This window comes from Heterodontus francisci, chromosome 12, assembly GCF_036365525.1.
Source record: "Heterodontus francisci isolate sHetFra1 chromosome 12, sHetFra1.hap1, whole genome shotgun sequence".
Classification (NCBI taxonomy): domain Eukaryota; kingdom Metazoa; phylum Chordata; class Chondrichthyes; order Heterodontiformes; family Heterodontidae; genus Heterodontus; species Heterodontus francisci.
Genome location: NC_090382.1, coordinates 97781280 through 97795819, shown reverse-complemented (window position 1 = coordinate 97795819; position 14540 = coordinate 97781280).

The following is a 14540-nucleotide window of genomic DNA, read 5'->3' as shown; positions in this document are numbered from 1 at the left end:
TTCAGTCCGGCAGGCTGTAGTGTGCCTAATCGGTAGATGAGATGCTGTTCCTCGAGCTTGCGTTGATGTTCACTGGAACACTGCACAACTGCCGCTTCTCTGATTGGGCTTGCTACATACTGGCAACAAAAAGTTCTTCTGAAAGTAATTTAAGAATTCTGTGCACTCAATAATTTTTACACTGATTTTATCCCAGTTAATATTAGGGTAGTTGAAATCCCCTGCTATTATTGCCGTACTCAGAACTTCTCAGCAATTTGTTTTATTTGTTAAAAGGATGTGGGCGTCGCTGGCCTGGACAGCATTTATTGCCCATCCCTAATTGCCCTTGAGAAGGTAGTGATGAGACGCCTGCTTGAACCGCTGCAGTCCACGTGGGATAGGTACATCCACAGTGCTATTAGGAAGGGAGTTCCAGGATTTTGACCCAGCAGCAGTGAAGGAATGGCAATATAGTTCCAAGTCAGGATGGTGGGGAAATTGCAGGTAGTGGTGTTCCCATGCATCTGTTGCCCTTGTCCTTCTAGGTGCTGGAATTTACAGGTTTGGAAGGTCCTGTCTAGGGATTCTTGGAGCATTGCTGCGATGCATCGTGTAGATTGTACACACTGCTGCCACTGGTGGTGGAGGGAGTGGACGTTTGTGGATGGGGTGCCAATCAAGCGGGCTGCTTTGTCCTGGATGGTGTCGAGCTTCTTGAGTGTTGTTGGAGCTTCATCCATCCAGGCAAGTGGAGAGTATTCCATCACACTCCCACCTTGTGCCTTGTCGATGGTAGACAAGCTTTGGGGAGTCAGGAAGTGAGTTTCTCACCACAGGATTCCTAGCCTCTGGCCTGCTCTTGTAGCCACAGTATTTATATGGCTACTCCAGTTCATTTTCTGGTCAATAGTCACCCCCAGAATGTTGGTGCTGGGGGATTGAGCGATTGTAATGCCATTGAATATCAAGGAGAGATGGTTAGATTTTCTCTTGTTGGAGATGGTCATTGCCTAGCACTTGTGTGGCGCAAATATTATTTGCCACTTATCAGCCCAAGCCTGGATATTGTCCAGGTCTTGTTGCATTTCTTCTCAGACTGCTTCATTATTTGAGGAGACACAAATGGTGCTGAACGTTGTGCAATCATCAGCGAACATCCCCACTTCTGACCTTGTGATTGAACGAAGGTCATTGATGAAACAGCTGAAGATGGTTGGGCCTAGTATAGTACCCTGAGGAACTCCTGCAGTGATGTCTTAGAGCTGAGATGATTGACTTCCAACAACCATAACCATCTTCCTTTGCGCTAGATATGACTCCAACCAGCGGAGAGTTTTCCCCCTGATTCCCATTGACTTCAGTTTTGCTAGGGCTCCTTGATGCCATACTCGGTCAAATGCTGCCTTGATGCCGAATGCAGTCACTCTCACCTCACCTCTTGAGTTCAGCTCTTTTGTCCATGTTTGAACTAAGGCTGTAATGAGGTCAGGAGCTCAGTGGCCCTGGTGGAACCCAAGCTGAACATCACTGAGCAGGTTATTGCTATGCAAGTATGCTTGATAGCACTGTCGATGACACCTTCTATCATTTTACTGATGATAATATCAGACTGATGGGGCAGTAATTGGCTGGGTTGGATTTGTCCTGCTTTTTGTGTACAGGACATACCTGGGCAATATTCCACATTGGTGCGTAGATGCCAGTCTTGTAGCTGTACTGGAACAGCTTTGCTCGGGGCGCGGCACGTTCTGGAGCACAGGTCTTCAGTACTATTGCTGGAATGTTGTTAGGGCCCATAGCCATTGCAGTATCCAGTGCCTTCAGTCATTTCTTGATATCACATGGAGTGAATTGAATTGGCTGAATACTGGCATCTGTGATGCTGGGGACTGCAGGAGGAGGCCGAAATGGTTTATCCACTTGGCACTTCTCGCTGAAGATTGTTGCAAATGCTTCAACCTTATTAGAATTAGAATTAGAATTAGAACATTACAGCGCAGTACAGGCCCTTCGGCCCTCGATGTTGCGCCGACCTGTGAAACCATCTGACCTACACTATTCCATTTTCATCCATATGTCTATCCAATGACCATCTTTTACACTGATGTGCTGGGCTCCCCCATCATTGAGGAATTGCCTACATATTTGCTCTTCTATCTTCCTCTGACATTTTGGTGATCTATAGTGCACCCCCGATTGTGTAATTGCCCTTTTTTTGTCTGTCGGTTCAGGTCATTATATTCTTATTTGCTGGTTCTTCTAGTGCATGGTTGTCTGACATACGGCCTGCGGGCCAAAATCTGGCCTGCCAACAGTTTGAATCCGGCCCGCCAATCCTGTGTGACTGATAGCAGGCTGGTCATGCTCGGCTGCACTGGCAGTGTGGTGGTCACAACACTCACCTAGACTGTAGTGCTGGATATCGCATGCTTGTCCTATCTGCCTCACGAACTGCTGAAGAAGGTGAGCAATTTAACCTGAGCATGTGGGGACAGTTGCTCCGCAGCCAGTTGCTCTTCTAGCGTTAATAAGCACGTGTCTCAGTGGGAATTTAACATCTTGTTTTTGTTCCCCTGTTTCCTCTTGAGTGACGGCTATGACTCACCAGTGTTACGAGGCTGGTACTGAGAAATGATGCTGTAGGAATAAGGAGCCCACTGGCAAGGCCCCCAATCGAGACCCTGGTTGGGCAGGAGACTCAACAGAAACCCTAGCAGAGGTGATGCTCATCAGTTCTTTTTTCTGATGGGAAATGTCACATCACCTGCCTGGATCCTCCCCATTGTTCCTAACTGGCCTGTTATTACCAATAAGAACCCATTACATTGCAAACACAGCCCTTGTGAAATATTTACAGCACTAATGGATGTTCCACTGCATTGCTGCACAGGTGTCACTGTATAATACTGAGTTATCTTATTGGTGAGGACAGATTTGTTATTGTATAACACTGGGGTACAGTACTGGAGGGGACAGGGGGAGACAGAGAGAGAGGGAAACACATAGAGAGAGAGGGAGACATGGGGTGGGGTGGGGGGGGTGGGGGGAGACAGAAAAAGATCAACATCAGTCCTGACAGATGGACATCTATTTGGAAAACTCTGCATCATTACATCAAGCATGCAAGCAGACATTGTGCAAGAAAAAGCAATGCCAGGTATCTCACAAAATCAGTATTCAACATAGTGAAGAGAAAGTAAGTTAAAAATAAATTTACCTTCTCATTTATAGCTTGTTCATAAAAATGCACATTTGTCGTTGCTTTGATTTAATAGTAAGAAAATTTTTTAATGCCTTTACCTTCTGAAATTTGCTCACCAGCAGCCCCATGTCGGACAAAAATTATAATGTGGTCTCTCATGCAAAAACATTAGACACTCCTGTTCTAGTGTATCATTACTCCTTACAGATATTGTTTCTTTAGCCAATGTTGTGACCCCCCCCCCTTCTTTTTAATCTCTCTCTTTATCTTACCTGAAAACTCCAAAACCAGGAATATTGAGTTGCCATTCCTGTCCTTCTTTAAGTCATGCTTTTATAATAGCTATGATATACCACTAAGTTCTGTCTGTTCCCTCAGCTCAAGGGCCTTATTCACTAGACTCCTTGCATTGAAGTATCAATGACCTAACAATTCCTTTGTCGTATATTTTCTAGCCTTTGTTTCCTCGACCTTCCATACTTGCTTACTTATTTTCTGTCTTCCATTTCTAGCTTTTCTTCTCTCCCTTCTGAAACTATGCTCAGATTCCTATCCCCCGCTAAGCTAGTTTAAACTCTCCCCATTGGCACCAGCAAACCTCCCTGTGACAATATTGGTCCTAGCCCTGTTGAGATGCAACCTGTCCAGCTTGTACAAGTCCTACCTCTCCCAGAACTGGTCCTAATGCTCCAGGAATCTAAAGCCCTCCCTCCTCTACTATCTCTCCAGCCATGTATTCATCTTTACTATCCTCCTATTTATGTACTCACTAGCATGTGGCACCAGGAGTAATCCCGAGATTGCTACGTTTGAGGTCCTGCTTTTTAATTTCTTTCCTAACTCCATATGATCTGCCTGCAGGACCTCATCCCTCTTTCTACCTATGCCATTTGTACTGTTGTGGACCATGACCTCTAGCTGCTCACCCTCCCCCCTCAGAAGGTTCTGCAGCTGCTGGGTGGCATCCTTGACCCTGGACCCAGGGAGGCAACATATCAACACATCTGCGTCCACATGTCCGTCCATTCTGCTAATTGTGGAATCCCCAATAACCTCCCATATAGCTGAACCACCAAAGGTGCCGTGGACTTGGCTTTGGCTGCACTCTCCAGAGGAACCATTGGCCTCATCAGTATTGACTGGTTAGTGAGCAAGATGAACTCAGGGAACTCCTGCACCACCTGTCTGTTCCTCCTTGTCTTTCTGGCAGTCACCCATTCCCTCACTGCCTGCACACTCTTAAGCTGTGAGGTGAGTACCTCCTAAAATATGCTATCATGTAGCTCTCAGCCGCGCAGATGCACTGCAGTGATGCCGGCTGCTGCTGAAGTTCCAAAACATGGAGCTCAAGCTCCTCCAGCTGAAGACACTTCCTGCACATGTAGTTGTGCAGGACACAAGATGTGTCCTGGCATTCCCACATGACACAGGAGGTGCATTCAACGGGACTGAGGTGCCCTGCTATGCCTCTATTTATTAGATTACTATCTAAATTTATCAGAGATAAAGTATAAGACTTTAAAACTGTAAACTTCACACTTTTTAATCCCAGTTTAATTATTCCAGTTCTTTATCTCGGATTATGACCTTAGTACTTACCCTCAATACTGATGTTAGTTCCCTCAGGTTCTGCTTCTCCTTTCTCTCTGACTGATTCTGATGTCAATCTGACATCAATCTGATGTCATTCTTTCAATTTCTACCTCTGTTTCAGTTGGCCTCAGCTCCCACTCCTCCTGGTCTCGGGCTTCCTCTCCCATCAGGTTTTGTACCTTGTTCTGCCCTCCCTCAGCTCCCGATCCTCCTGGTCTCAGGCATCCACTACCGCCACGTTTTATGTGTCACTCAGCACCTCGTCCTCGTAGTCCTCATCATTTCCTCATTTTCTCATTATTTTTGGCAAAGATGTGGTGTACACATTGTGTTGCACCGCGTTTTTCTGTGGAAATTTGCATGTAAGTGACTTGCTCTGGTTTTATGCCAACCCCTTACTATTCGTGAATTTCCTCAATCATTTGCTCTACTCCTGAGTTACGTCTGCTGAAACCTCATTCAGTTAGTGAACATAGCTCCGCCACTATACAAATAACCAGAGAACGTGAGTTTCCTGTACTTACATCAGGTCTGAACAGATATCAGTTTGCACCTAATATGTTCAGTACAACAGGACCTGATATATCTATATTGGGGCATTATTTTGAAGAAATTTTAAAACTTTCACCTTCACTGTATTTTCTATGTCTGAATTATTTTTTGGCATTTCTTTCAGTAAACTGACATTAAAAAGGGAAAAGCTTCCATAATTGTATTTTCTTAAACACGCTGTGCTTAATGTGCATAAATGTTAATGTGATAGTTTCAAACTTTAATTTTCATAATACCAAGAAGACAATGAAGGACTTGAAGAAGGAAAATGGCATATAATCGACTTGTTTCACTGGGAGCGATTGTTTATGCTGAATTCCACTTGTTTTACACTAATATTTACATCCAAGGAACATAGGAAGAAGAGTAGGTCATTTAGCCTCTCGAGCCTGTTCCACCATTTAATGAGATCATGACTGATTCACGACCTAACTCCATCTACCCACCTTTGCCCCACCTCCCTTTAAACCCTTGTTTAACAAAAATCTATCAATCTCCGTTTTAAAATTAACAATTGATCTAACATCAATTGACATTTGCAGAAGAGGGGTCTCAGATGAGGACAAAGATGGGGTGGCTGCTTGATATGCATATCAAACTGCTTGGTCCATTGGGAAGCCTGTCAAAAAGCTTGCAAGAAATTTACTCTTTTTATTAAAAATTAAATTCCTGGTCCCTTTAAAAATTAAAAGTTCTGCCCAGGGCTTAAAGCCCTTTAAAAATGGCACCGGCGCATGCGCAGTGGCACCGGACGTCGTTGCTAGGGATGCGGCGGCCACTCCACCGCTCCCCCCATTATTTAAATGATCCCTGGCATAAAATATCACGGGGGATCCCTGGTGGCTTTCCCGTGCCGGTAGGCTGCCGAATTGAAAGCGTGCCGCTGGGGAACGTGACGCGCGATTAGAATTCAGCCCCATGTGGATGTGGCCTTCTGCTGAGAACTCTTCTTCCCCCTTCTCCTCTTCCCTCTTCAAGCAGCTTGTCTGCTCTGTTTGGCCTCTGTTCAATCTCCAAGCCATACTGTATTCCAAGGGGGTTGCTTGCTAGTGCATCCATATCTGGGAGAAGCTGATTTGTGTAGAAGAATTAAAGTCAGTAATAAGTCGTTCAGCACCTGCCACCCTGTAGACTTTTACTATTTTAAACTATAGAAAGTACCAAACACCAAACGATCAAAAGAACAGCTGGAAGAAATCAAGCAACAACTGAGGGGAGGTGGTGGTATCGTGGTCGTGTCACTGGACTAGTAAACAGAGGCCCAGGCTAATGCTCTGGGAATATGGGTTTGGATCCTACCATGGCACATAGTGAAATTCAAATTCAATTAATAAAAAATCTGGAAATAAAACACTAGTTTAATGGTGACCATGAAACTATTGCTGACTGTTGTAAAAACCCATCTGGTTCACTAATGTCCTTTAGGGAAATAAATCTGCCATCCTCACCTGGTGTGGCCTACATGTGACTCCAGACCCACAGCAATGTGGTAGACTCTTAAATGCCCTCTGAAATGGTCACTCAGTTCAAGGGCAATTAGGGATGGGTAATCTTTTCCACTAATCCTTTCCACCCACTCTACATTATCCTTTCACAAATAATCCCCTAAGCAGCTTCTCACACACAAAAAAGAAATTAATTCAAAAATTCTATGCATTTTTCTCTACTTACAATCTATTGGAGGAACTATTCACTGCCCAGAGCTTCATTTGAAGTCCACAAATATGAAAAATATAATCTCAGCAATTTTCTCAACTTTCAACTTCTTTTGCCTGTCAAAATTGGGTTACCTCTTTTATTAAAGAATTAGTCAATTTTTCCTAACAAATAAAATAGCATTATTTGTAAGTGTTGCACTTTGAGTCTTTTAACCCTTCTTACCCTAAATTATTTCAACTTTCACACCTCAGATCACTCTCATAGTGTCCCAACTTCCCAAATCTTTGACAGTGTCTAATCTTGCCTTGAGATGTACGTAAGCTTTTAGTGACAGATCTGAGTACAGGTAATTCCTCTTATCTACTAGTTGGTTTTACGTCTCCATAAATTCCCATTTCATTATGTCAAAGTGATAGACCATTATCTGGATAGACATCAATCTTCTTGAGTAGAGAAATGAATAAAACTCGAAGACTTACCTCAGTGCGAGCGATTCTTCCTTTGACACTGGCCGGCAGCACACTACCCCATTCCCCGCCCCCCCCCACCCAACCGCAAATGGTACTGCCCCTTTTGGGTGGGCAGCAGACCAGCAGCATGCAGATAAGGCCCTTGCATTAAAATTGCCAGGCCTTCCCACTGCCAAGGTCCAGGGCAGGGATAGGCACTGACATGTTGCACCACGGACATTTGACAAAATTATTTACTCAGTCCTGGATATAGGGGCAATTAATTTGTATATAAAGCATATCGCCAATCTAATGCCATCAAAACACAGTCCAATTTAAAACACATAAATAAAGTAGCTAAACATGCAAACATTAATGGAGAGCAGTACAACTGTATTAGCTAGCTAGCAAGCAAATAGTTTGCAATGCCAAATGCAAATTACCTTTGCTGACAGAATAGAGCTCGCTACACCATGTCACAGAGTGGTAGATGGACCTTATCAGATGACCTCAGTAGATTCACGCTGTGTCAGGAGTGCAAATTCATCCAATAAACCATTAAATTCAAGGAGAGAATTGTTATTGTGGTTATTGAGGTGAGGCAGTAGAAAATTCAGTGATAGGAGGATGGACCACTTCTCACACTGCTGTCATCACAAGACAATTTAATCTGTGATGGTCAATGTTTGTGCAACGTCTCCACCTAATATGTGCCTGATGACAGGGCAGCCAATAAAAGGGCCGTGATCTCCAAATCAAAAGAATTTTATAGGATGGAACAGATAGTATTTCAGAAGAGTCATGTAAAACAGAAAAACAGAGTGGGACAGGTAGGGACAGAGAGATTAACTGCAGGTAGCCAAGACTCATTTATTCATCTTGATAGGCTGTTAAACTGGGTCCTGGATTTTAAAATACGGAAACAACAGAATCTTTCATGGACTAAATGTCATTTTGTCACCAAAGCTAGTGGCAAACTCAGATAAACACAATTACAAATAAAGAGCACCCTTCAGTTCCTCCAATAAAGCGATTCTCTTAAATTCACTTATGTCTATATCTCAGTCTATCACTATCAATTCCGATTCAGCTCTGACATGATAATTATTAACAAAAAGCGTTTCTGCAAAACGTTATGTGGTTGGTACTGCATCTAATATTCAATTACAAAATATTTAGTCACTATCTGTAAGATTCTACCCATTACATTGTATTTACTAACTATTGTATACGGGTCAGCAGCATCCTGTTTTCACCAATATCACTCATCCCAATAAACCATACTCTTGTATTCATAAGGAACTTACAGTGCTGACTTCTGGAGATTCCTTGGATTTTCGTGCCTGTTTTCCCCTCAGTACAGTTGGGGCGGCACAGTGGCGCAGTGGTTAGCACTGCAGCCTCACAGCTCCAGGGACCCGGGTTCGATTCTGGGTACTGCCTGTGTGGAGTTTGCAAGTTCTCCCTGTGTCTGCGTGGGTTTTCTCCGGGTGCTCCGGTTTCCTCCCACAAGCCAAAAGACTTGCAGGTTGATAGGTAAATTGGCCATTACAAATTGTCACTAGTATAGGTAGGTGGGGATGTTTGGTAGGAATATGGGATTAGTGTAGGATTAGTATAAATGGGTGGTTGATGGTCGGCACAGACTCGGTGGGCCGAAGGGCCTGTTTCAGTGCTGTATCTCTAATCTAATCTAATCTAATCTAATTTCTGGAACATTGTGATTCCAAATGGATAGCAACAGAATTGTGGCATTTATATAGAAATAAAAGTTCAACATGTCACTGAGCTTGTTTCGCAAGTGAAAGTAATACATGCCAGAGCGTAGAAATCGAAACATTCTCTAAGTGACTTTTGCCATTTTAAAATCAGTTTACATAACACAAGCCTTTAAACTTGTGTTTTAAAATAATCTAGATGTTAAGTTTTTTTAAAGCACAAGGTTAAAGGCTTGGAGCAGGGGTGTCCAACCTTTTTTCATGGGGGGCCACATTACAATTTTTGTCTTACTTAGGGGGCTGGTGAGACAATTTTGGAAAGATAAAGGCATGAAAATGTATTTTACTATTAATCAAAGCAACAACAAATGTGAATTTTTGTGAAGAAGCTTTAAATGAGAAGACTAATTTATTGACTTACTTTCTCTTCACTAAGTTGGACACTAATTTAGTGAGATACCCAGCATTATTTTGCTTGTACAAGTAGTCAATTTCTGCATACGCACTTGTGTCATGATACGGAGTCTGCCTGATAGATGTCCATCTGTCAGGCGTGATCTTGATTGCTCTCTCTCCCTCCGCTCTCTGTGTCATCTGTCTCTCTCTCTCTGTCTCTCTCTGTGGCCCTCTCTCTGTGTTCCCCCTCCCCCCCTCACATAGGATCATAAGAGAGGGAGTAGGCCATTCAGCCCATCGAGCCTGCTCCGCCATTCTATATGCATGGCTGATCATCCACTTATGTGTCATCCACCTCTGTGTCATTCCCGCCCCCTCACTATGTCGTCTCCCCCTCTCTGTGTCATCTGCCCCTTCTGTGTCACCCCCCGCTCTCTCTCCTTCTGTACCCCCCTCTCCTTCTGCCCCTCTCTCTCTGTCCCCACTCTGTGCTATCCCCCACCTCTCCCTCTCTCTATCCCCCCACCTCTCTCTTTCTCTCTCAGTCCCCCCTCTCTTTCCTGCCATTCTCCCTGTACCAACTCTCTCTTCTCCCACTCTCTGTCTCTTTCCACTCTCTCTCTGTCCCCCACACTCTCTCTCTCTGTCCCCACTCTCTCTCCCCCACAGTCTCTCTGCCTGCACTGTCCCACTCTCTCCCCCCACTCTCTCCCCCAATATTTCTCTGTCTGTCCCCCCACTCCCAGTCTCTCCATCCTCTTTTTCTCTGTCCTCCTTTCCCAGTCTCTCCCCCAGTCTCCCTCTCCCACCTACTCTCTCTCTGTCCCCCCTCTCCTATTCTCTCCCACCACTCTCTCCCCCACCCCCCACTCTCTCTCCCCCCACCACTTTCGCTCTGACCACTGCTGACATTGGGAACAGCGATTTTGATTTTCAAACAGATTCATGGTTTTCCAGCGGGTTCCGACTTTTTTAAAAAGCCTGCGGAAGACCCCAAATCTGTCTGAAGTTCAGAAGCGCTGGTCTGCTTCAGCACCTGTCAGATGTAAGGCTGACACTTACAATTTTTTAAAACCTGGTCTGAAGAATCCAATGGGAAATTTCTCATCTGTGAAATTACCAGTCACGGACTGCAAAATTGTTTACCACGGACACTGGTTTCTGTGAACGGACACTTTGCTGACCGCTGGTCCTGGGCGGTTAGTCAATCAACTCACTCCCAAATTCTGCTCCAAATTAAAATCTCTCCTGATCCATTTCACCATTCATATTTTTTTTTTTCATTGCAGCAGCTTTTTCGGGAGCAGAGTGCGAGCGAGTGAGCAGCTGGGAAGCAGCTTTTTCGGGAACAGAGTGCGAGTGAGTGAGCAGCTGGGAAGGTCAGTTTGAAAGTAAACTTAATTTCCTTTTGTTTTCGGCGGAGGCCAGGGGGCTGCTGGGTAAGTAAAACACTATATATTTGGGCGGTTTAAAATAACTTTCCTTTCATTGCAGCAGCTTTTTCGGGAGCAGAGTGCGAGCAAGTGAGCAGCTGGGAAGGTCAGTTTGAAAGTAAACTTAATTTCCTTTTGTTTTCGGCGGAGGCCAGGGGGCTGCTGGGTAAGTAAAACGCTATATATTTGGGCGGTTTCTGAACCCGAGACACCACACTTGTAGTGTCTCCCACCCGCCCTCCTCCTCTAACCAAAAAAAAGGACTCGGTGGGGTGTATATAAGGTAAGGCTTTTTCTATTTCTCTGGTTTTATCGTGATTGGTAAAAACTTTTCGTTCCTTTTTCATTTAACTAAGTTAAGCTTAAGATTAAAAATGGAAGGAGATTTCAGACCCGTGTCATGCTCCTCTTGCTCAATGTGGGAGCCCAGGGACACGGCTGATGTCCCTGACTCCTTCACGTGCAGGAAGTGTGTCCAGCTGCAGCTCTTGTTAGACCGCATGATGGCTCTCGAGCTGCGGATGGACTCACTTTGGAGCATGCGCGATGCTGAGGAGGTCGTGGATAGCACGTTTAGTGAATTGGTCACACCGCAGATTAGGATTGCTGAGGGAGAAAGGGAATGGGTGACCAAAAGGCAGAGAAAGAGCAGGAAGGCAGCGCAGGAGTCCCCTGCGGTCATCTCCCTCCAAAACAAGTATACCGTTTTGGATACTGTTGAGGGAGATGGCTCACCAGGGGAAGGCAGCAGTAGCCAGGTTCATGGCACCGTGGCTGGCTCTGCTGTTCAGAAGGGCGGGAAAAAGAGTGGAAGGGCTATAGTCGTAGGGGATTCGATTGTAAGGGGAGTAGATAGGCGGTTCTGTGGTCGAAAACGAGGCTCCCGAATGGTATGTTGCCTCCCAGGTGCACGGGTCAGGGATGTCTCAGGTCGGCTGCAGAACGTTCTGAAGGGGGAGGGTGAACAGCCAGTTGTCATTGTGCACATAGGCACCAATGATATAGGTAAAAAACGGGATGAGGTCCTACAAGCAGAGTTTAGGGAGTTAGGAGCCAAGTTAAAAAGTAGGACCTCAGAGGTAGTAATCTCAGGATTGCTACCAGTGCCACGTGATAGTCAGAGTAAAAATGAAAGAATAGTCAGGATGAATGCGTGGCTTGAGAGATGGTGCAGGAAGGAGGGGTTCAGATTTTTGGGACATTGGGACAGGTTCTGGGGGAGGTGGGACTATTACAAATTGGACGGTCTACACCTGGGCCGGGCTGGAACCAATGTCCTTGGGGGTGCTTTTGCTAACGCTGTTGGGGAGGGTTTAAACTAATGTGGCAGGGGGATGGGAACCAATTGAGGAGGTCAGTTGACAGTAAGGAGGTAGTAACAAAAGCCTGTAAGGAACTAGATAATGAAGTCAGTGTGACTAAGGGGAAGAGCAGGCAGGGAGCAGATGATGAATGTAAAGGGACTGATGGTCTGAGGTGCATTTGTTTTAATGCAAGAAGTGTAGTAGGTAAGGCAGATGAACTTAGGGCTTGGATTAGTACCTGGGAGTATGATGTTATTGCTATTACTGAGACTTGATTGAGGGAAGGGCATGATTGGCAACTAAATATCCCAGGATATCGATGCTTCAGGCGGGATAGAGAGGGAGGTAAAAGGGGTGGAGGAGTTGCATTACTGGTCAAAGAGGATATCACAGCTGTGCTGAAGGAGGGCACTATAGAGGACTCGAGCAGTGAGGCAATATGGACAGAACTCAGAAATAGGAAGGGTGCGGTAACAATGTTGGGGCTGTACTACAGGCCTCCCAACAGCGAGCGTGAGATAGAGGTACAAATATGTAAACAGATTATGGAAAGATGTAGGAGCAACAGGGTGGTGGTGATAGGAGATTTTAATTTTCCCAACATTGACTGGGATTCACTTAGGGTTAGAGGTCTAGATGGAGCAGAATTTGTAAGGAGCATCCAGGAGGGTTTTCTAGAGCAGTATGTAAATAGTCCAACTCGGGAAGGGGCCATACTGGACCTGGTGTTGGGGAATGAGCCCGGCCAGGTGTTTGAAGTTTCAGTAGGGGACTACTTTGGGAATAGTGATCACAATTCCGTAAGCTTTAAAATACTCATGGACAAAGACGAGAATGGTCCTAAAGGAAGAGTGCTAAATTGGGGGAAGGCCAACTATACCAAAATTCGGCAGGAGCTGGGGAATGTAGATTGGGAGCAGCTGTTTGAAGGTAAATCCACATGTGATATGTGGGAGGCTTTTAAAGAGAGGTTGATTAGTGTGCAGGAGAGACATGTTCCTGTGAAAATGAGGGAGAGAAATGGCAAGATTAGGGAACCATGGATGACAGGTGAAATTGTGAGACTAGCTAAGAGGAAAAAGGAAGCATACATAAGGTCTAGGCGGCTGATGAAAGACGAAGCTTTGAAAGAATATCGGGAATGTAGGACCAATCTGAAACGAGGAATTAAGAGGGCTAAAAGGGGTCATGAAATATCTTCAGCAAACAGGGTTAAAGAAAATCCCAAAGCCTTTTATTCATATATAAGGAGAAAGAGGGTAACTAGAGAAAGGATTGGCCCACTCAAGGACAAAGGAGGAATGTTATGCTTGGACTCAGAGAAAATGGGTGAGATTCTAAACGAGTACTTTGCATCGGTATTCACCGAGGAGAGGGACATGACGGATGTTGAGGTTAGGAACAGATGTTTGATTACTCTAGGTCAAGTCGGCATAAGGAGGGAGGAAGTGTTGGGTATTCTAAAGGGCATTAAGGTGGACAAGTCCTCAGGTCTGGATGGGATCTATCCCAGGTTACTGAGGGAAGCGAGAGAGGAAATAGCTGGGGCCTTAACAGATATCTTTGCAGCATCCTTAAACACGGGTGAGGTCCCGGAGGACTGGAAAATTGCTAATGTTGTCCCCTTGTTTAAGAAGGGTAGCAGGGATAATCCAGGTAATTATAGACCGGTGAGCCTGACGTCAGTGGTAGGGAAGCTGCTGGAGAAGATACTGAGGGATAGGATCTATTCCCATTTGGAAGAAAATGGGCTTATCAGTGATAGGCAACATGGTTTTGTGCAGGGAAGGTCATATCTTACCAACTTAATAGAATTCTTTGAGGAAGTGACAAAGTTGATTGATGAGGGAAGGGCTGTCGATGTCATATACATGGACTTCAGTAAGGCGTTTGATAAGGTTCCCCATGGCAGGCTGATGGAGAAAGTGAAGGCGCATGGGGTCCAAGGTGTACTAGCTAGATGGATAAAGAACTGGCTGGGCAACAGGAGACAGAGAGTAGCAGTAGAAGGGAGTTTCTCAAAATGGAGACGTGTGACCAGTGGTGTTCCACAGGGATCCGTGCTGGGACCACTGTTGTTTGTGATATACATTAATGATTTGGAGGAAAGTATAGGTGGACTGATTAGCAAGTTTGCAGACGACACTAAGATTGGTGGAGTAGCAGATAGTGAAGGGGACTGTCAGAGAATACAGCAGAATATAGATAGATTGGAGAGTTGGGCAGAGAAATGGCAGATGGAGTTCAATCAG